At 32.0% G+C, this 24117-nt stretch overlaps 1 protein-coding gene and 1 long non-coding RNA gene across 2 annotated transcripts in view; both read right to left on the reverse strand.

Annotated features, from left to right (window-relative positions):
* LOC129943382 (probable serine/threonine-protein kinase clkA) overlaps positions 1-24117 on the reverse strand; it is a gene marked incomplete at its 5' end in the record, with an annotated part of 86297 nt that overhangs the window by 29471 nt on the left and 32709 nt on the right. The window lies entirely within an intron of this gene.
* On the reverse strand, positions 12102-13993 carry LOC129942844 (uncharacterized). The gene is made up of 5 exons (XR_008781105.1): positions 13637-13993; positions 13330-13492; positions 12977-13052; positions 12695-12853; positions 12102-12476 (listed from the first exon to the last, which is right to left on the reverse strand). It is a non-coding gene; the product is annotated as an uncharacterized LOC129942844 (long non-coding RNA).

Below are 24117 nucleotides of genomic sequence, written 5' to 3' on the forward strand. Positions count from 1 at the left end.
TGGCGAAGAGGTCAAATATCAAAACTTCAATTCAATTATCTCAGTTAGTAGCAAACTATTCATTTCATTGTGCTAGTGGTGTTTGGTTTTTCTTCTTTGTATCTTCTTTAAAACAAAAAAAAAACGACAACTTAGTTGACCTAGGTGAGTAAAATTAATTTTTCTTGTTACCACTGAGCCAAACCTCCTCGGTTTCTTTTTTTTCTTAATTTAATTATTGAATGTCAATTGTTGTGAATTTATATTTATAATACTCGTAAATAACTTTTTTTGAATGTTTTTGACTACGACGACTTTCAGCATTGGTTTACGGTTATTGTCTTTTGTTTGTGTTTTTTTTTTTTTGTCTCTTCCTCGGCTTTTGTTTACTTTTGCATGTTCAACTTGTTTCTCTATAAGCAGTAAAGCAATAATAGAGAGTATAGTTGTTTTTTTCTCCTCCTACGGATTTTTTTTTGTAATATATGATGTGTCGTGTGTGAGGGTGTGAGTACCATGTTATTACTTCCAAACCTAGATGTGCGATCTCCTGCTCCGTGACTTGGTAGTGCTGTGACCAAAACTACTCCATTACCAAGATCGGAATCTCAGACTGATATTTCGGTTTGCCTACAAGCTAAGTTCACTCTAAATGTGAAATGTAAAAATAAAACACATTCTCATATTTAGTGTTCCGGCCCATCAAAATGCTTCATTATAGTCTGCAGGCACATCTAAATGCTTTATTTTCAATGTTTTATGGCCTCGTTCAAAAACTAAACAATCCTAACCAACAGAATCTGAAGTGCTGACATGGACTTAAATTGGAAGATTTGTAGGTATAGTTTTTTAATTTCAATCCAAATAAATGTTCTAAATGTATATAAAATAAGATTGATCAAATACATATTTAATGATTTATTAGTGCTGGTTTTTATTTATTTAAATTATTTGCGAACACAATATGAGCTGCAACTGGTTTAAGTATAATTGGAAATGGACAAAAGTGTAACACAATACTTTGTAAAACGACAAAACAGACAATTTTTTCTGGTGTAGTTGGCTTAGAGCATTTTTTTGGCGACGTTAGAAGTTCAGGTGGAAACAATAGGCGGATGCCTCCGTATTTCTATGTACAGACAATGCTACGAGAAGCATACTTGTTAAGTTCCATTGCCAACTTTAGCTAGTTTAGATTCCTCAATTAAATTAGTATTTTCATCATTTAAGCAGTTCGATAATTGCAAGACCGAATTTTAGTTTTTTTTGTTGCAGGAATATTCCTGAAAATTTCTTTTTGAGGGACTATGTTAGAGTTAGAATTTTGTTTGTAGTTAGATTTTGAAATACAAATGTGAGGTAACCATGTTTTAAAAATAAGTTGCTTTGAGTAATGCATTTCTAATATATACGTAACTCATTAATTTTGTTATTATTAGCAGCACCTTTATTAAACATACCCTTTAAACAATTTGGTAACTAAACATTTTTACGGAATGAATGAAAATTATATTTTGCGTTAAACTGTGGGAATTCAATAAAAAAAAACTTATTTACGTCAACAATAAACATTAATGTCGATTATTTGATCTATTGAATGAGTTGTACATGAATTTAGTTTTTTCCTTTGATGTAAAGTTTTTTTATAGCAAACACATGTATGCATCCATCAATCAAGAATGTTATGGATGAGGTATTTTTCGATTTTAACTCTTTTTTTAAACTTAATATTTATTAATCAAAATGGAATTGAAGAATAGTTGCAAGCTTAAATCATTACAAACAAACTATAAATATACTTGGATTAGTTAAATTAATACAGATTTTGATTACTTGCAAACAAAATATTTGTGCAGTTCATTAACGAAAATTTATTAGAATTCAATACAAAAAAATTGCGCTCGCACCCTTAATTTGATGGTTCTTCGAACGTATCTTTGATTCAATAAATCGAGGTTAATTATGAAATTTAAAGAATTTCGTAGTGATTGCTCTAAATTAGTGAATTAATGACAATAAAATAATGTTGAACATGCTTTTTTCAAGACAAAAATTTACATTGGTTCGCTATCTGACTTTTTCATGAAAAAAAGTAAAAAGAAAAACCTGAAAAAAACATATTAGCCTTCCCATTTTGTTTTTGCTTTGCAAAGTTCCGCTAGCCCAAGGCATCATTTTTTTTTGTTTGTTTTCACATCTATTCATGGACTAATTGTCAAAATTACAGATACAACAATGTAAACAAACGGGTTTGGGAGAGTGAAACGTTGGAAAGATACGATCTTGGTAAATGGAGTATTTTTGGCTGTGACAGAATAAGATAGGTAGACCTTTGGAGAATCGGTTCGGGGCGTGTGTGTGCTCCTACCCCGTTCGCAGCTAGTGAGTTGGGTCGTTCTATCAGTTCACAATTATTTAGTTTTTCGGTGGATTCGTCGTGGTTTCCGCTTATCTTCCATCACATCGAGATGTGAGTCCTCCTCACTCTCTAGTTAATAGTTTTTTTTTTTTATTATTTACTGATTCAAATTTTAAATGGCTTTTGAATGCTCATGAGTTTTGTTCTAAAATTTTGAATTTTTAAAATCAAACTATTTCATCGTATTCAAAATATTGTTGCTGGTTTTAAGTATTTTTTTTTAGAAAAACTCAACTGAAAACTTTTTAACAAAACACGAAAACATGCAAAAAACAAAAAATAACTGTCAGGAAATGTTTTCGACTGCAGTTTTAGGAGAACAAATAAAGATATGGACTTCAAGTTATTTGTCTGACACAAAATAAAATAAATTGACAGAAATGATGGGAAGTTATCAGTGTGGGTTCCCACCGTCTTTTTGGATTTCCCGAATAGGGTTAAAAGTATTAAACACACGATTTGAGCTGCAAAAAGGTTATCAAGGAGAAAGAGGCGAGTTTCCGGTGTTTTAAAGCCAACCCAACTGAGTAAGACCGGAAAAAGTTTAAGCAAGTCAGGAAGGCCTGCAACGCCAATATTCGAAGGACCAAATTTTTACATGACCAAAAATGACTGCAATGTGCCAAGGGCAGTAAGAATTTTTGGTCATTTGTAAAAAACAAACTCATAGTTTAAGTGCATAAAATCAAGCACAATTCACATATTTTTCGCGCCAAAAAGAACTAACATTCCAACATCGACTCGAGCATCATACTGGAATTTTCAGATAAGCGTGGAAAACAACAATTCATGCAAGCTGTAGCTAACTTTCGTAAAACAAAAAAAGCTCCGCTTAGCCTCTCCGAAATTGACATCGATTCGCAAAAAAGCTTTTTCGTCAACGACAGTCTAAAAAAAAATAATTATCAGCTCCAGCGGTACGCATTAAGACTTAAACGAAATTCTCTTCTATCATCTGTGCACACATTCAATGGACAAATGTTCATCCGCACACCTAACAGCCAAGATCCAGACATCATAAACAACATCGGAGATCTGAGAAAGGCCGTCGGCTCTGACGATATAAATGATCCGAATATATATGGTAGTTAATATTAATCTTTCAATGCAAGAATTGTTTTTTTATTTGTTCTTCTTTTTTTATTAGTAATTGTCTTTCTCTGTCGCAAAAAGATTTTGCTCTTTATTTATTTTTGTTGTATGTTCAAGTTGTTTCTTTATTATATTTCTTTAGTTTCTCTCATTCTTGTGAAATAAATGTTTTCAATATTTTTGTTTTAGATTCCAGCCTCGGTTTAAACTTTTGTTGTCATAATGGGCAGCAACAATGATGTTGGCCTTCACAGTTTAAACGAAAAAAAAATAGATTTTTAGTAAATACTCTTTGCAAAAGTATTAATGGTTTGCATATTTGCCACATCAATGCTCAGAGTCTTGTTAATAAATTCGATGAGTTCAAAATGATATTTAAAGATAGTTTGCTTGTTATAATTTGCGTGTCTGAGACGTGGTTTTATCCAAATTTAAATAGTGGTCTCTTTTCTCTTAATGGATTTAAAAAACCTTACAGGGCTGACCGAACTCATACAATGGGAGGGGATGTTGCAATATACGTTAAAAATTAAATCCGGTCTAGCCATGTCAAGTGCTTTGATGGTACCGAGGCATGTGATTATTATTTCATTGATTTATTTGACGGTGATAATAAATGCAGCTTTGGTGCCATTTATATGCCACCACGAGATGCTAGCTCTCGTCTTATTACACCAATTGTAGAAGAAATGTGTTCTCGTGCACCTGAACTTATAGTTTGTGGGGATTTAAATATAAATCTTTTGCAACCTTCATCTAACCTTTTTAAAACGTCAATGAATTCTCTGGGACTTTCATTTGTGAATAATGTTAAGCCAACTCACTTTAGGCCTGGTTGTATCCCATCACTGCTCGATGTTTTTCTTGTAAGCGATGAAAGTTTTGATAAATGTTATAGTCAGTTATCGGTCCCTGTGTTTTCATACCATGATCTTATTTTTGCAACCTTTGATTTAAATTTTGAGAGGAAATCGACACAATCATTTCAGTTTCGTGGTTTTCGTAATGTCAATGTTGAATATTTATTTAGTATTTGTTCGTCCATTGATTTACACCCAATTTTCACTACGTCTAACGTTAATAGTCAAATTGAACACCTTAATGTAGCTATTGACTATCTTTTTAAGAAACATGTTCCCTTAAAGACTCGATTTATTAAATAACGTAGCTGTCCTTGGCTTTCTCATGAAATTCTTAATGCAATTAAAGCAAGAGATGTCTCATATCGCCGCTGGAAACGATTCGGCTGTGTAGAAATGCTTCGACTATTTAAAACATCCCGTAATCTGGTAACAAGGTTAATAAAAACAGCAAAATACAATTATTATAATAACAGGTTCAACACAGATCTTTACTCCAAGTTCTTTTGGAAAGAAGTAAAAAGTGTTGGTTTAAAAAAAGATACCTGTGTTTACGATGAGAGCATTGATTAAGAGGAACTGAATCGTAATTTCTCTACTCCTCCAACCCAACTCAACAATATGGTCTCCGGACTTCCTGCGAACGATAGAGCTGATGCATTTTTTGTGTGTGCTGTTGATGAATATCAAGTAGGAAATGCAATTTTCTCAAAAAAATCCAAATCTACTGGTCTCGACAACAATCATCCCGATTTTATAAAAATCCTTCTTCCTTTCATACTTCCTCATATAACTCACATTTTCAACACTATAATAATGACCTCAACCTATCTCACTTCCTGGAAACAATCAAAAATTATCCCCATCCCTAAACAAGGAAAAAAAAAAGAATACAGACCCATAGCTATCCTTCCTTTTCTATCTAAGGTTTTTGAAAACATAATAAGCAACCAGATAAAAAGTTATATTAAACAAAAACACCTCCTTCACGCTCTGCAATCCTGTTTCTGGCCTGGACATAGTTGCATTTCATCCCTTCTTAAAGTGTCTGATGATATTAGACAGGCATTAGACAAAAATCATATAACTGTAATAACTTTACTTGACTTCTCAAAAGCATTTGATTGCGTTAACTCTAATATTCTCCGTGATAAACTGACGACCTATTTTAACTTCTCTGACACAACAAAAAATCTTATTTATTCCTACTTGACCAATCGTATGCAAGCTGTATCGTGCTGTAAGCTGTCTTTGTTTCTTCCTGTTAGTTCTGGTGTTCCTCAAGGATCTATCCTTAGTCCTTTACTGTTCTCTATGTACATTAATGATTTGCCATCTGTTTTATCTTTCTGTCAGTTTCATATCTACGCGGATGATGTGCAGTTATACATTAGTTTTCCCATTGGGGTGGTTGAAGATGCTTTATCTAGCATGAAAGCTATCCCTATATCCAAAAATAATCTTCACCTTCAAAACCTTCCTCGCCTCCTTTTAAATACATGCGAAATTGAATATGTCACCAATGTAAAAAACCTAGGTATAATCTTCAACAATAAACTAACATGGGACACTCATATTGATTCTATAATTGCCAAGATATATGGTTCACTTAGAGGACTATTTGTTACTAAAACAATACTCTCTACTCAAGTCAAATTGAAGAGTTGTTTGTTTCTCTTCAAATTAATTGTTAATAAGACTCCGAACTATCTATTTTCTAAACTTAATTTCTGTTCTTCAAATCGTTCCATTCTATTGCGCTGCTCAAGATATACCTGTTTGACATCATGCAGACAATTTTTCGTTTATGTTATTAAACTCTGGAATAAGGTTCCCAGCCACATGAGGTCTGGAATCGAAAACAAAAAGTTTAATGAACTTATCTTTGAATATTTCTCTAACATGAACTGAGATAATTTTTTTCTTATTTATCTTCTGCTTTTGCGACTTTGCTTTAAATTTTATTAAATTCATTTTAAAACCTTATTAAGCTAGAATTTACTTTTGTAAAATTAACTAGTAATATTTTGTAATAATTCTTATTTAATATTGCTATAATTGTTATTTGATATAATACATTCTTGCATATCCTTGTTAATCTTTTAAAATATATCCTCTACTATTTATAAGTTATTCTTAATGTACCACTGTTTTCTTATCAATAAATCAATCAATTCTTTCTCTTCCTCGGTTCCTACGCTTGTTCTCAATGACACTCATTTAGTTAGCTCTATTGATAAAGCCAACTTATTTGCAGGGCAGTTCGCCGAAAATTCCACCTTACCATATACTGTTATGACTCCCCCAGTTCTTGAACACGTAAATGATTCTATGGGACCAATGTTTTTTCGTACTCGCACTGTGGTGAGAGTTCTAAAGGATCTCAACATTCATAATTCCGCTGGCCCAGATGGTATCCCCGCTATTATTCTGAGAAGTATTCTCCACGCTAGCAAAACCACTGCGTAAGCTTTTCCATCTATTCTATTCTTCTGGGCTCGTTTCGAGTAGTTGGAAAACTGCATTTGTTCAGCCAATCTCAAAAAAAGGCGAATCTTCTTCTCCCACAAATTACCGACCGATAGCACTAACGTCCCTTCTTTCTAAGGTCATGGAAACGTTGAATAATTATCAGCTTAAGAAATATCTTGAGGAACAGAAGTGTCTTTATGACCGGCAATACGGCTTTCGTAGCAATAGTTCCACTGGTGATCTCATGGTTCATCTCACCGAACAGTGGAACAGATCTTTACATCATTTTGGAGAAAGTAAGATTATTGCACTTGATATTTCAAAGGCATTTGATTAAGTCTGGCATCTTGCTCTCTTATCGAAGATGCGTGCTTTTGTTATTGACGAATTTCTACTTCGTTGGATTAGAAATTTTCTTTCGAACCGTTCAATACGAGGTATTTTGGACGGATTCAAGTCTGAAACTCATAAAATAAACGCTGGTGTGCCCCAGGGCTCCGTTTTGTTTCCGACCCTCATTTTTATAAATGATCTCCTGTCTTTTGCTTCTAATCCAATACATTGTTTCGCTGACGATAGCACTCTTAGCTTTTCATATTCGTTTCCAGACTCACAACCCTGCTCTTGGGATGTGGAACTGCACCGACAAAATATGATTAGCTCATTAAATTCCGACCTACACAGCAATGTACAAAAAAATCGTGTGTAATTTAGCTTTGTAGCGTTCACATTTTTTTAAATATTTAAACGAAATAAACGGGTTTTGATTGAAAATATATTGGGCTAAATATTTATAAAGGAATACAAAATTTAAAAAAAATTGTGTTCCTTAATAGGACTAGAATCACTATAAAATCATTAAATTCAGGTAGTTACTTGCGAAAAGCAATTGGTCAGTGTGTTAAATATAATTTTTTATTTTTTTCCAAAAAACAATACATTTTTATAAATAGCACCGATTTTGTTTTTTATTTAATTTATTTATTTATTCCAAGAAAAATTGTAGAAAACTGAAAAATAGGGCAAATTTGCTTTGTGGCATAGGTGCAATATTTGATAAAACTTTCAAAGTATAACAGCCAGCTAAGTCAATTGAACTTATTTTCAAATTCTAACGATATGTGCAGATATTTGCTTTTTACTTTTTTTTTTATAGTTATAGTTACTTTTTAAGACAATACAAAATGCATTAATTTTTTGGACTGTCATGCAAGGGGTCTTGGGTTCAATCCCTGCCTGTGCCACCTTAATTTAAAAAAAATGATTTTCGCGGGTACTGCCTCTTGCGAGGAATTGACAATTCCTTCAAGAGTAATTCTTGTCATGAAAAAGTGCTTTCTCAAACTAGCCGTTCGGATTCAGCCTTAAATTGTAGGTCCCTTCCATTCCTGACAACAGTACTCGCACACAGGAATAGTTGAGAGTTGTAAGTTACTAGGCCCTGGTTCACAACGGACTGTTACCCACCCCATTTGATTTTGATTAATTTTTTAAAATATTTTTTGCGAATTCATGGGGTGAACAGATTTTTTTGTTTTAGTTTTAACTTTTTTTTAAAAAAAAAAGAACCATATAACCATACTTGCAACTTTGAAAAAAAATATCTGTCGCAACATAATTAAAAATGCATTTCAATATAACAACATTTGTGGTGCAATTGTGAGGGATTTTGAGCTTATATTATTCCAAAATAATTTTTTAAGCATTTTGTTTAGGTATTCTATTTAAAAAAGTAAACAGTTCTTGTGTCCACTATTTATTTATTTTAATTTTTATGAAAGAGGGCTATTTTCCATTTTTATCAACAAATTTATGTGTAGACGCACACAATGAAGTTTCCAGTTCCCAAGAATGCCACTGCAATATCAGCGCTTAGGAAGAGAATTCTTTGCAAAAGAATTTCGCCCGCCCATTCTCTCTCAGACTTTGTTGTTGTTTTTTTTGTCGTTGGCCTCATGGCTCATTTAGTTTTTTAATCTTTGTTTTGTAGGCTTGCGGTATACAATAACAGAAAATATAAAAAAAAAACTTTTCTTAGAAATATTTTTTTATTTCTAGTATGTGGTATGATGTAATGTCATGGAATCGTGATTTGGGTGTTACGTAGTCAATCGTATAGGTAGAATTTGATTTTTGGTTCAACTTTCGGCAAGTTTTGTGGTTGCACATTGTAGTGTAGGTATAAAAAGGGCTAAATAGGTATTAGGTATTGTAGGTAATTCGCTGTCAAATATTTTGTTTTCTTTATTTTGTTTGCGTACTATCACTCCTGGGTATTGCATTTTTTTTTATGATTTTGTTCATGGTCAGCTGCTTTCCTTATGGAGAGTACGAAAACTTTGGCGACAAAGTTTGATGACGGATTTGTATAGAACAGTTAAAAACAAGCATTTTTTACTATGGGAGGGGGGGTCTATCTGGGCCCATTTAGGCGGTAAGGCCAATTTAAAAAATGTACATTAAATGGAAAAAAATAATTAAAAAATAACGGTAATACTAACAATTAAGTATTATACCTTTTCTTAAAGCCAACATTTTTTTCTATTAGCTTAATAATAGTTTTAAAGTCAAAATTTGTGCAAAAAAAAGTAAAAAAAGGGTTAAAGTGTAATTTTTCAATACTTCAAGATTAATTACCACTGTTTTTATTAAACTAAATGATTTTATGTCTTTTATTTGTTGAGAAAATTGAAAATTACAAAAACAAAATATTTCAATTAAATTACTTTTTCCTTGCTTAAGTATTACGGTAGGCTTATTTTGATAGTAATAATCGAATAAGGATTAAGATATATTCATCTTGCATACACTCCAACTTGCACCCACCCCAAATCCTATAGTGTAGCCAACGCATCTCACTGTTTGCATCGTAAAGTCAAGTAAAGTAATTCATTTAGCATAACCCAGAATGCACCACGAGGAGGTAGAATTGCATTGAATTCCGCGTCCCAGTCAGTTAGTCTTTAAATAAGTCAGGAGTTAGTAAAAAATAGTCACGTCAATTTTCAATGTGTTGAAGGTATGTAAGTCTCGTCAGTGAATTCATCGTCCGTACTAGTGTCACTGTGGAGTTCGTCATTGATGGTCGAGGTTGTTTTGGCGGTAACACATGTTCTAGGTGTTCACTGCGAACGTCGAGGGGGTCGAAGTGCTTTAGTTGCAGATCCACACTTTCTTTTCCATCAATCATTCATCTTGCACCCACCGAACCTTGCTCCCTTCTTACCTTGCACGCACTTCAACTTGCACCCACCCCAAATCCTATAGTGTATCCGAGCAGGGGGGTTGCAGATCCCACTGTTGCATACCTACCATTGTTACTATCAAAACAAGACCAGTCAAGCAAAACAAAAAGAATTAAATTAAAATAGTAGTTGTGGTTATTTTCAATTTTCTCAAAAACTAAAAGACATAAAATCATCTTGTTTTCAGTTTTTGATTAAAAACAAATAAGAGCAATAAATTATAAAATAAAAACAGTATTAATTAATCTTGAAGTATTGAAAAATTACACTTTAGCACCTTTTTTTACTTTTTTTGCACAAATTTTGACTTTAAAACTATTTTTTTCAAAAACTATGCATAGTTTTGACTTGATTTAAAAACAAGCTAATAGACAAAAATGTTGGCTTTAAAAAAAGGTATAAAACTTAGTTGTAAGTATTACAGTTATTTTTTTCCATTTAATGTACATATTTTTTTAAATTGCCCCTACCGCCTAAACGGGGGGAGATAGACCCCCCCCCCCCCCTCCCATAGTAAAAAATGCTTGTATTAAGCCCCTCTATCAAAAGCCGTTACTATATCTTGTCGCCAAAGTTATCGTACTCGTGCCCTTTCCTTAGATAAAGGAAAAGGCAGAAGTCATCACAGAACGAAAAAAGTCATCCTATTGACTATTTTGGTAGTCAATATGACAATTTGGTTGTCAATTTTCAGCCGATAACCGCGATAGTCAATAGAACAATTTTCGGTTGTCAATTTTGAGATCTGAAATTTTTGTACAATTTGGTAGTCAATATGACAACTGCGGTAGTCAATATGACAACTTTGGTTGAAAGAAATTGAAACTACGGTTGTCGTATTGACTAACACAGTAGTCAATATGACAACTATGGTAGTCAATATGAAAACTGCGGTAGTCAATATAACAACTGAGATAGTCAATACTACAACTGCGGTAGTCAATATGACAATTGCGGTAGTCAATACGACAACTAAGGTAGTCAACATGACAACTGTAGTAGTCAATATGACAACTGCGGTAGTCAATATGACAACTGTGGTGGTCAATATGACAATTGCGGTAGTCAATACGACAACTAAGGTAGTCAATATGACAACTGTTGTAGTCAATATGACAACTGCGGTAGTCAATATGACAACTGTGGTGGTCAATATGACAATTGCGGTAGTCAATATGACAACTGCGGTAGTCAATACGACAACAGCGGTAGTCAATATGACAACTGCGGTAGTCAATATGACAATTGCGGTAGTCAATATGACAACTGAGGTAGTCAATACGGCAACTAAGGTAGTCAATATGACAACTGTGATAGTCAATATGACAATTGCGGTAGTCAATACGACAACTAAGGTAGTCAATATGACAACTGCGGTAGTCAATATGACAATTGCGGTAGTCAATATGACAACTGAGGTAGTCAATACGACAACTAAGGTAGTCAATATGACAACTGTGATAGTCAATATGACAACTGTGATAGTCAATATGACAACTAAGGTAGTCAATATGACAACTGTAGTAGTCAATATGACAACTGCGGTAGTCAATCCGCGGTTGTCATATTGACTACCGCAGTTGTCATATTGACTACCGCAGTTTTGTGTTTTGTGGACTCACCCCGTTTGTTTCCAATCTGTAAAATCTTCAAAATTTAAATTTCATTAAAAACTAAATTTGTTTTTTAGTGATAAACACATTTATTTAAATAGATAATTTCCATATTTTTTAATATTACTCATATACTAAATACAACGCATACAGTGTTGGACAAAACTAAAACAGCTTAATTTGTTATTTTAATTTTGTTTGTGTTATTTCTTGTGTTGAAATGATGTTTCTTGTTTACTTGTTTTTCTAACTTAATGTGCTTACTTTATATATTTTTTTAAAATCATATTATTTTGAATGTAGTTAAGAAATAAAAAACTGTTCAAAAATAGTAAAACCCAAGAAATAATACACCACAAATAAAAACAACAGAGTTACTTCTGTTATATATATAATTAAATTATATACTTAACGTAACTGTAGGTTGCATTGTTGACAGTTCTGGATTCATCTTTCAATGAAGTTTAAGTTGAACAAAAAAAGTATTTGAAACAGACTTCCACAGCTTTTAAGACATTGGTTGTCGTGATTTTGTGGCCGTATAACAAAATTAAGTATTAATTTGTTCCCTTACTGTAAGTATTAGAGGTTGAATAGTTTCACCTCTGGATTTCCGGAATGCTATGTTGTCCTCTAATACTTTGCATCGTCTCTGCTTTAAAGATAAAGGCCATCAGTCACTCATTGATGGTGAATTTGCTTCTTGACTTGGCTCCGGTTCCACATTTTCTTGAAACTGCTGCTATTGAAAATAATTAGAAGTGAATACTTTTAATTATCTTTAGCACGAAATCACCTGAAAAGAATAAAAATAAAAAAGGATACCGTTAGTAATGCATAGTTTGACATTTGTGTATTTATTAATTTCATACAGAGAATTTATAAATTAAGTTGACACATCAATTTCTACAATTGTTTATGTAGACATAATTAAGATATAGGTTAATATTTAATTTTATTTTTATTTCAATCATTATAAAATAAAAAAAGGAACATAATTATAATTGTACGTACCTTCTTCAAAATTAGTATCTCCCAAGTCGTTCAATGTTTCTGTAACCTTTTAGTCCTTAATGTTTTCCTTCATGAAGTTTTTGATGTATTCCAATGATTTTGCCACAAGGAAGGTATTGATGTGCTGGTTGCATAGAACGTTTGAAAGTCTTTATCGATCTAATAACGAAATAAGAAAAAACATTCATATAAAAGTGGTTATAAGATTGTAGATCAATTTGTGCTCAGTTAAGAACTGTTTTAGAAAAACTTCATATTATCTTCGAAATAAAAAAAACTGACCTGCTAACAATTTTAGTTAGTTTTAAGCTTCATTTTAGTAGGCAAAAAGCTTCTCATAATGTGTAGAAAAAACAAACTGAAAAAATATGAAGGTTTTTTATATTTTTGATTTTCAAAAACTATTCATTTGAAACTAAAACCAAATGAAAATAAAGACGCAACATTTTTTTTTTAATTTTGGACTCCTTTAGTAATTTTTAAAATATTTAACGAATTACTAACTAGTAAATTGTTAAAGCCTTAAAATAAGATTGTTTAAAATGTTGCGCCAATCTTTTCAACATAAATTGTATGCTATTTGATTGAAAACAGAAACTTGTAACAACTTAAACGTCTATTTTTATGTAACGTACCAGTCTGTATCTTAAGTTTTTTTATTAGGGCCCTTTTTCAAATATTTCGCTTTGTTCGATGAAGTTAACTGGCTACATGCCGCCCACAAGCTGTTGAATTATTCGACCGATAAATTGTCATACTTCAAGCTATTGAATCAAGTTTCGGTATCTGTATCTGCATCTAAAATTGTAAGTTTAATTTGTTAATCGTAAATATTTTGTATTATAACAGTTTTTAATCAAAAATGAAACCTATTTTTAATTTTAAAGCATTTGCAAACTCAAGTATATCAAAAAAAGCTAGTTCATTGTTGTTTGTACTTACGGAATGATTTCTTAGTTTTCTGTTTAATAACGTTGTTGTTGTTGAAAGCAATCATTTCTTTTGTAAATCTCCATTAAATGCTTTCCTCCGTTTTTTCCTTGAGGATTGATGTCGAAAGGCTAAGAGTTGACGACATTGAGGAAGAATGTGTTTGGCCTAAGTGCATAATATCAACCTGAAAATGAAACAAATAATGGCGCACCAAAATCTTTGCGCATTTGTTCAATATTATAACTTTCAAAATCGATTTGGTCGCTTATCATGACATTCTTTAATACTGCTTGGATATCATACCACTTTGTAATTCTCTGAACTTCTACGTCGATGCCTGCATCTCTATGGAAAAAATATTAAGGACAATCGTGTATTTTTAATACAAAATAAATAAAATAAAGTACATTTATATAAAAAACAAAGATGTTTGCAATCTAAATTTAAAATATAAGAATGACTATCCCTATAGTCAACACAATGATCGCGGTAGTCAATATGACAACCGGGGTATTCAATTTGATGCACATACATTTCAATATCTATTTAAATATCCAGTAACGACACAAGTTAAAACTAATATTTTTCTTAAAATTAAGAAGTTACGAAATTTGAAAATATTTAATTTTAGCAGAGACATTTTTTTACTACTTGTGGCATCAAGCTCAAGAAAAAATAATGATATTTGGAAAAAAAGTGAAAACTCAATAGAAAATTTTAAAGTTGTCATATTGACTACCGAGTTATCACATTAACTATCGCAATAGTCAATAGGATGACATCCAGTAGTCAATATGAAAACCGCGATGGAAAATGTGATGCACGTTGTCTTTACATTTTTTTGGCAAATTAGCATTTCTTTAAAGTATTGATACCTTAGATAATTTGTTTTAATCATATGATTTGATTTATCTTACATTTCTCTCAATAGATTTCTTACGTATGTATTTCAAAATGCACCAATGATACTATTGAACAATATTAGTGCGTTTAATATTTTGAATTTAATGACTTTGAAAAATATTAAGTTGAAAAAAGACGCCAACTTTATATCTCAAAATATTTTTCTTATTAATATAATGTTTTACCTTGTAATTTTTTCAATTGAAGTTTTTGGGTGTTTTTAATAATGCACTAACGAAACTAGATAAACCTTATAATTTCCAGTTATTTGGAATTTAAGAACTTTAAAAATTATTTTATTTTAGGAAAGAAATTGTTTTGCGACCAGACGCCAAAGCAAAAGAAAGAATAATAGTTTTGGGAAAAAACTGAATAGAAAATTCAGTATAAAGTTGTCACATTGACTACCGAGTTGTCACATTGACTACCGAGTTGTCACATTGACTACCAAGTTGTCATATTGACTATCGCAATAGTCAATAGGATGACATTCAGTAGTCAATATGACAATTTTAGTTTTAACATAACTGTAAATGTTGATTTACCGTTTTAGTCTGGAAATTAAGGGAGTTTGAATTTTGCACACTGAAAAAAATTAATTTTAAATATATGTAGCTTTATTCTGAAAAAAAAGTTATGTGTTTAATAAATATAATGTTTTTTACATACCTTGTTATAACTTTTAAACATTACGCTGATATAGGAACATACACAAAAAACACTTTAAATTCGAGGTTGAATACAAAAAAACTTTCGCGACCATAGAGAAAAATTATTGAAAAACTTACTTCCATTACGAGTACACTGAACGTAATCTAAATATTTTCAGATTTGTATTTGATTTTGCATTGAAGGTGTCTGGCACAGAACACCTTGAGGGGTTTGGTTTTTGTCAACAGGGAATAACAACAATACTATAATTTACCATTCTAAATTATTTTATTATTTTTGGCATATACATTTGGAAAAGTTATAAATATTAATTCTCGAATATTTTATTCAAGTTTTTAAGCTTTTTTCTATGGACAGGTATTAAAACAGTGCAAAAGTGAACTATGACAAATTTGCAAAAATTATACAGAAAGCTCAGAAAAAACAATATAAACAGGCAGCAGAAACTAAAACCTGTTAAATCCTGTACGTTTACAGCACCATACAAATATTATTATTAAAGTAAAAGTTATTACATTCTATAAACGTATTCGTATTTCAAACTGTTGATTTGTAAACCGATAAAATTGAAGCGCCGTCAATATGTTTAAAATTTATTTGAAAAAGTCAAGTATATGCACTTTTTAAACACTGGGGAATCTCAGCACAGGAAAACCATGAGAGTTTAAATACCATTGCTACACTTTCACTAAACGTTATTATTTGTCAAAATCTAGCGTTTATTGATAAGACAACCATTAAGTATTTACTTTGGTTGCCTAATTATTTGTTATTAACTTAGCATAGGAAGTTATTGTAATCGGTAAGTTTTTTGATAAAAATAAAAAACATGAAACAAAATATTTGTCATGAATATTTTACGAAAAAAAAATGTATTTATTTAAAAAACTATGCTTTTCAACATTCAATCAAACTTTAGAAAAGTTTTAATTGACGATTTTAATATTTTTAATTCAAACATAAAATAATTAGTAAAAATTGATTTTCAACTCAAATATCTTTCCAAAAATTTAAGATATTGGCTTGAAACAATTCATTCATTTTATAGAAAATATTATTTTCGACATAAAGTTAAATTCATAAAAATTAAAATTGGTAAACAGATATATTCGATTCACGATATCTTGTGATAAAATTTTGAATTTTGAAATCAAACTATTTCATCGTATTCAAAATATTGTTCCTGGTTTTAAGTAATTTTTTTCAAAAAACTCAACTGAGAATTTTTTTAAGAAAACACGAAAACATGCTAAAAACAAAAAAAAATGTCTGCGACTCAAGTGTTAGGAGAACAAATAAAGATATAGACTTCAAATTATTTGTCTCACTCAAAATAAAATAAATTGACAATTAGATTTAAGGATTTCAATTAGACAACTGCGGTAGTCAATAGGAAAACTGCGGTAGTCAATTTTGGTAGTCAATATGACAACTGCGGTAGTCAATGTGACAACTGCAGTAGTCAATATGACAACTGCGGTAGTCAATAGGACAACTGCGGTAGTCAATATAACAATTCTCGATAGTCAAGTTTGGTAGTCAATATGACAACCACGGTAGTCAATATGACAACTGCGGTAGTCAATGTGACAACTGCAGTAGTCAATATGACAATTGCGGTAGTAAAAAGGACAACTGCGGTAGTCAATACAACAATTCTCGATAGTCAATTTTGGTGGTCAATATGACAACCACGGTAGTCAATATGACAACTGCGATAGTCAATATGACAACTGCAGTAGTCAATATGACAACTGCGGTAGTCAATAGGACAACTGCGGTAGTCAATAGGACAACTCCGGTAGTCACAACAATTCTCGATAGTCAAGTTTGGTAGTCAATATGACAACCACGGTAGTCAATATGACAACTGCAGTAGTCAATATGACAATTGCGGTAGTCAATATAACAATTCTCGATAGTCAATTTTGGTAGTCAATATGACAACCACGGTAGTCAATATGACAACTGCGGAAGTCAATGTGACAACTTCAGTAGTCAATATGACAACTGCGGTAGTCAATAGGACAACTGCGGTAGTCAATAGGACAATTGCGGTAGTCAATATGACAACTGCGGGAGTCAATAAGACAACTGCGGTAGTCAATATAACAATTCTCGATAGTCAATATAACAATTCTCGATAGTCAATTTTGGTAGTCAATATGCAACCACGGTAGTCAATATGACAACTGCGGTAGTCAATGTGACAACTGCAGTAGTCAATATGACAATTGCGGTAGTAAAAAGGACAACTGCGGTAGTCAATACAACAATTCTCGATAGTCAATTTTGGTGGTCAATATGACAACCACGGTAGTCAATATGACAACTGCGATAGTCAATATGACAACTGCAGTAGTCAATATGACAACTGCGGTAGTCAATAGGACAACTGCGGTAGTCAATATAACAATTCTCGATAGTCAAGTTTGTTAGTCAATATGACAACCACGGTAGTCAATATGACAACTGCGGAAGTCAATGTGACAACTGCAGTAGTCAATATGACAATTGCGGTAGTCAATATGACAACTGCGGTAGTCAATAGGACAACTCCGGTAGTCACAACAATTCTCGATAGTCAAGTTTGGTAGTCAATATGACAACCACGGTAGTCAATATGACAACTGCAGTAGTCAATATGACAATTGCGGTAGTCAATATAACAATTCTCGATAGTCAATTTTGGTAGTCAATATGACAACCACGGTAGTCAATATGACAACTGCGGAAGTCAATGTGACAACTGCAGTAGTCAATATGACAACTGCGGTAGTCAATAGGACAACTGCGGTAGTCAATAGGACAATTGCGGTAGTCAATATGACAACTGCGGGAGTCAATAAGACAACTGCGGTAGTCAATATAACAATTCTCGATAGTCAATATAACAATTCTCGATAGTCAATTTTGGTAGTCAATATGCAACCACGGTAGTCAATATGACAACTGCGGTAGTCAATGTGACAACTGCAGTAGTCAATATGACAATTGCGGTAGTCAATATAACAATTCTCGATAGTCAATTTTGGTAGTCAATATGACAACCACAGTAGTCAATATGACAACTGCGGTAGTCAATGTGACAACTGCAGTAGTCAATATGACAATTGCGGTAGTAAATAGGACAACTGCGGTAGTCAATATAACAATTCTCGATACTCAATTTTGGTAGTCAATATGACAACCACGGTAGTCAATATGACAACTGCGGAAGTCAATGTGACAACTGCAGTAGTCAATATGACAACTGCGGTAGTCAATAGGACAAATGCGGTAGTCAATAGGACAATTGCGGTAGTCAATATGACAACTGCGGGAGTCAATAAGACAACTGCGGTAGTCAATATAACAATTCTCGATAGTCAATTTTGGTAGTCAATATGACAACCACGGTAGTCAATATGACAACTGCGGTAGTCAATGTGACAACTGCAGTAGTCAATATGACAATTGCGGTAGTCAATATAACAATTCTCGATAGTCAATTTTGGTAGTCAATATGACAACCACGGTAGTCAATATGACAACTGCGGTAGTCAATGTGACAACTGCAGTAGTCAATATGACAATTGCGGTAGTAAATAGGAAAACTGCGGTAGTCAATATAACAATTCTCGATAGTCAATTTTGAGTAGTCAATATGACAACCAAATTGTCGTATTGACTACCGAAGTTGTTCTATTGACTACCGCAGTTGTCATATTGACTACCCAAAATTGACAATCGAAAATTGTTCTATTGACTATCCAGTAGTCAATTTTTAAAAATAAGGTTGTCATATTGACTATTTTGGTAGTCAATGCGACAATTTGGCCAAATTTCAGGTTGACTATCGACGATTGTTAATATGACAACTTTTTTTTTTCTGTGTATAAACGAGGAAGGTAAGTATATATGTATGTCCTTTATTTTCAACGCGTATGTAATACACCTACCTACTTGATGGAATTTCCCTGTCACTTTGCATGGTGGGATCGTTTTTTAATTGAATATTATGTAATACATCTCTATGTACGTTATAATATTCTCAAAAAAGAGGCTGGGATGCGACCCACACTGATAACTTCCCATCCCGTCTGTCGATTTATCTTGCTTAAAAGTTTGTCTATATGTACTCGTATCAATTTTTACCAAATTTGCTTACTATTTTTTGTAGATTTTATTTTTTATGAAAAAAAGGACTGTTTGATTTTTATATAAAAATTACTGAATATCGAAAACAATATTTTCTGTGAAATAAAATAAGTTTTAATTTTAATCGAAAGTAAATTTTTACCAAGTTTTAGCATTTTTTTTTTTAGGTATTAAAAAAATTTCAATTCGCCTTTTCTCAAAATTTTATCAGATTTTAAAAAAATTGTTCTTCGTTGCACAAAATTGTTTTGGGGATGAAATCATATTATAGTCGTAAAATTTTGGAGGTGACAAATTTTTTTTTCAGTTTTTTGATAAAAAAAAAAAACATTAAATGGATTTTTTTCAAAAAATATACTTCTTTGATATCACGTTACAATGTATTATATAAAATTTAATTCAAGTCTCAAGCGTTATTGGCTCGTAAGATATGTATTTAGTGTTAGCCAAAATGTTCACCTTTTTTCAAACTGCTATGGTAAAAAAACCACCCACGCAATTTTCTTGAGAGCCCTTTCTGCATCTTTTTGCCTTATTATCTGTAACAAAATGTATTTGAAATCGATATCTCTTCTAGTTCTTGAGCTATGGACAACGAAAAAAACGTCGCGAACGTACGTACACATGCACGCACATAGCTTTATCTTTCTAAAATCTTTTATTTCGACTCTAGGGACCTTGAAACGTCGAGGAATGTCAAAATTTTCAATTTGACAAATAGGACCCATTACAATAACTTCCTATGGGAAGTCAAAAAATTTAAAACAAAATAGGTATTTTCAATAATTAGAAAATGTCGACCAACAAAATAAATTTAAGAAAAAAACATCTCCATCGATATCAAAATACCCACTTGCTTTATAAAATTCGAACCATATGTAAAAGACAACAACAAATCTACCTAACTAGCCATACAAAAAAAAACCGGTTTATCATGCAACGTTGGTCATCCAAATATCTTGTTGTGTGAATGTGTATATCTATTTCTATTATTTCTTTGATTGGCTGCTTGAGTGTTTGTGCGGAAATATATCCCTTGCTCTGAGAGACAAAAAATATTAAGAGGCAAATATAGAGTAATTGGAAATTCAAATTTTGAATTTGATAATGAAGAGAGTAACGTTCTTTCAGTAATACATTCAAATACATTTACATGAGTTCTGACTTCTGAGTTCGCTACCCTTAATCTCTTTCAAAGAAAAAAGCTCGCTAGTGTCTTTGCGTCATGTGTTTTTTGTTCTTGCTGCCTATGAATTAGATTGCATTGGAGCAACTACTCCAGTTGATTTCATTGTACCAGCCATAACAATTTGATGATGCGGTTTTAGTGGGGGGGTGGGGGGTGGGAAACGTATTCACGATGAGCTTGATATGCAATTGATATGGGTTGTATATTACGTTTTGAATTTCTCATAGATAATCGCTGGCTCATTTGAAGAAAGTTCTTCCGGCCTATGCAATCAGGGTCAGTGGCCTTATGAGTTTGGTTGCAATTAGCACACTTAATCTTGTTTGAATCACATTTGCTTGTTTCATGATTTTCGGAGCAGTAAGCACAATGGGTTTTTATAGACTTTTCGCCGTGGCCAAAAATTTTGCAATTGATACATTGAATGAATTTATGTTTCTGTTTTTAAGCAAATTCCCATTTAGCCTGTGTTTTGAATATGGTTTTATAGTTTTTCTTGAGGTCACCAAGCGTGATAGAACCACTTTCAAGAAACACTAAATAGAATACATATGCACGTATATATAGTTGGTGTTGTTATATTATTATTTTTAAGTTCATACACTTAAGGCCAAGATTAACAAGCTCTCGTTGAAGGCTTTTAATTGGGATCACATCGAGCCCATAATGAACTACTATCATGAGTGAAATTTTAACTTGCCATCTTTAAAATGGATTTATGACAAGAAATTTTAATGTTTATTGCCTTTTAATGTTTGGTACGATTGAGAAAGTGAAATTGTTGATAGATTAGCTGAGTTTGATCTTAAGCAGATTGATAGCTTTTCGATTCGCATCCATGATTTAATTTTTATCTCCTTAACTTCACTATCCAAATGCCCCCATCATTTTACACTTGATTTAAACATCAAATTTTATAACTATTTTAAAAATGTTAACAGTCTAGAACATGAATATGATTATGACTTATGAGTATATAAAAGGTGATTTTATGTCATTGTCAAATCACCTGTTTACTTCTAAGCTAAAGGAGGCAGCTAATTTATATGTTTCAAAAATTCGCTTCAAAAATCCAAATAAATGGTTTAACAAGGAATTGATTAATTTAAATAACCGCAAAAATAAAGCATTTAAATTGTTCATTGTTCTAAAAAATAATGAAACATTGTATCAAAAATATTGTCTTCAAAAACAGTTCTTCTATCTCAGTAGATTTCTGTATTTTTTTATTTTTAAGTTGAAACAAGCCTTAAAAGCTATTCCAAATATTTTGGTGTTTTGGGTATTCCTAATATATACAATGCAGTATCTAGACGTTACATCATCTGATCTTTCAACCGTATGCAATTTGTTTGCCAAATATTTTCAATCCATATATGTGGTTCTAAATCAAGGCACATCATCTTTTCATAATAAATCTAAAAATTCATTAAATTTTGTATATTTCGGTAAACGAAGTTATAGAAGACTTTAGATAACAAAGCAGGATTTGATGGTTTCCCACCAATGCTTTTTAAAAATGCGTCACAGGCAATTGCTTTGCCACTTAGCATTATATTTAACCGGTCTATTAAGTCAGGCACATTTCTTAAAAGTTGGAAAAATTCTTTATCATTCCTATTTACAAAGCAGGTTCAAAAAATGATGTCCAAAACTATCGTCCAATTTGTAAAATATCAGCTATCCCAAAACTTTTCGAAAATTTGATTTATATGAAGCTTATACATTTATTAAAAGAAGTGATCTCTCCAATGCAACCAAAACCATGTTGCATTGGAGAGATCACTTCTTTTAATAATAAGTGGTTGATCCGGTGTACCCCAAGGAAGTCATCTGGGCCCTTTGTTGTTTCTCTTACTTGTCAAATATATTCCAGATGTTCTTGTTCATTCACAATGTCTTATGTTTGGTGACGATTTGAAAATGTACTGGATCGTAAAAAATGTATCAGATTATTTAAAGTTGCAAACAGTCTTATTCAATTTATATAATTGATGTGTAAACAATAAACTATTTTTAAATGTATCTAAGAGTCGGAGTCTTACATTCTGTCGTCGTTCATCACCTTTATGTTTTGTATAAATACAACTCTTGCCAAAATTAGAGAAAAGAAGGATCTAGGTGTAATATTTCACACTAAGTTCAATTTTAATAGCCACATAGACTATCTAGTAGCCAAATCAAGTTCTATGTCAGGATTTATTAGAAGAAATTCGAAGGAATTTAAGGATTACTTCACTCTTAAGAGCCTGTAGTTCGCAAACGTGAGGTCTATTTTGGAATATGGTTGTATAGTTTGGGATCCTTTTTATTCCATTCACTCAAATAGACTAGAAAGAATTTAAAAATGCCTTTCTAGATACATGTTTTATCTATTACGCTGGAATATTCCTCGAACTTCATATGCTAAAAAGTTTGAAAATTCGACGAAAATATTTTGATTCAAAGTTTATTAGAGACTTGATAAATTCTAAAATTGATTGTCCATTTTTGTTAAGAGAGGTTTGTTTTAATTGTCCGGTTTATACTTTAAAAGTGTTTGATATCTTCTTTATTCCTCAACACAGAGTAAGTCATGGCTTAAATGAGCCAATTTCCCGTTGTTTAAGACAGGCAAATTCAGTGTGCAAAAATGTAAATGTAGATTAGTTCCATTGATCTAGTAGAGATATTTATAAGTCCATTTAATGTTTTTTTTAGCTATGGAGTTTATCAAACTCATATTGTTATAATTTAAGGTTATAGTTGTTGAGCAATCATTCGCCATTTTATACCACTACGCATTCTCCTCCCGAATTAATAATGTGACTTAGCGCAAGTCTCGGAATCCTGTTTTCTCCTGTCTCCATAATATTAAAATTCATTTTAATTCAAATTCTAACAATAACAGTCATGCAGACATTAAATGTTTCATAATATTGATATTGAGTACTCGACTTGCGGTGAAAAGACTTATGTGGAATTTGATTGAGGCAACCATTATTTGCGAAAAGTACGCATCAGGTTAAAATGTATGTATTCCTAGAATACCAATGATTCCGATTGCGACGTTCGCAATGTTCACGAGTTGGGAAAATATAGGTTTTGTTTGTGTTAACGTGCGATCAAAAAACAAAAAATGTGGTTCACCAAAGAGCACTTCAATGAAATTGGTAATTTGGGGACAAGTATAATAACGAATCGATTCAGTTTTTACTTTGGATTCACCTTCATTTTTTACTTAGAGAAGTTCAACTAGTTACACTTCAATTTGTAATTGAAATGAATTCATTATTGTTGTGAAATAAAATACAGTTTTTTCTTTTCAAATATATTATACAAAAAATAATTTGTCTTTATCTTTTAATCCCCAAACGAAATGTTACAAAAAACGAAGCCATCTGATGGCGAAACGGAGTTCGCCGGGTTTACTAGTCCTTAATAAATTTTAAAAAACACACTTTTTTATTTCAAACTCGTTCCGGCAAGAGAACGATAACTCAGGCGACAAGATATTATATTTTTACTATGGAAGTGGGGTCTATAACCGCCCGTTTAGGAGGAAGGGTAATTTAAAAAATGATTATTTAAAATTGGAAAATAGTAG

This window comes from Eupeodes corollae, chromosome 1 (genome assembly GCF_945859685.1).
Source record: "Eupeodes corollae chromosome 1, idEupCoro1.1, whole genome shotgun sequence".
Classification (NCBI taxonomy): domain Eukaryota; kingdom Metazoa; phylum Arthropoda; class Insecta; order Diptera; family Syrphidae; genus Eupeodes; species Eupeodes corollae.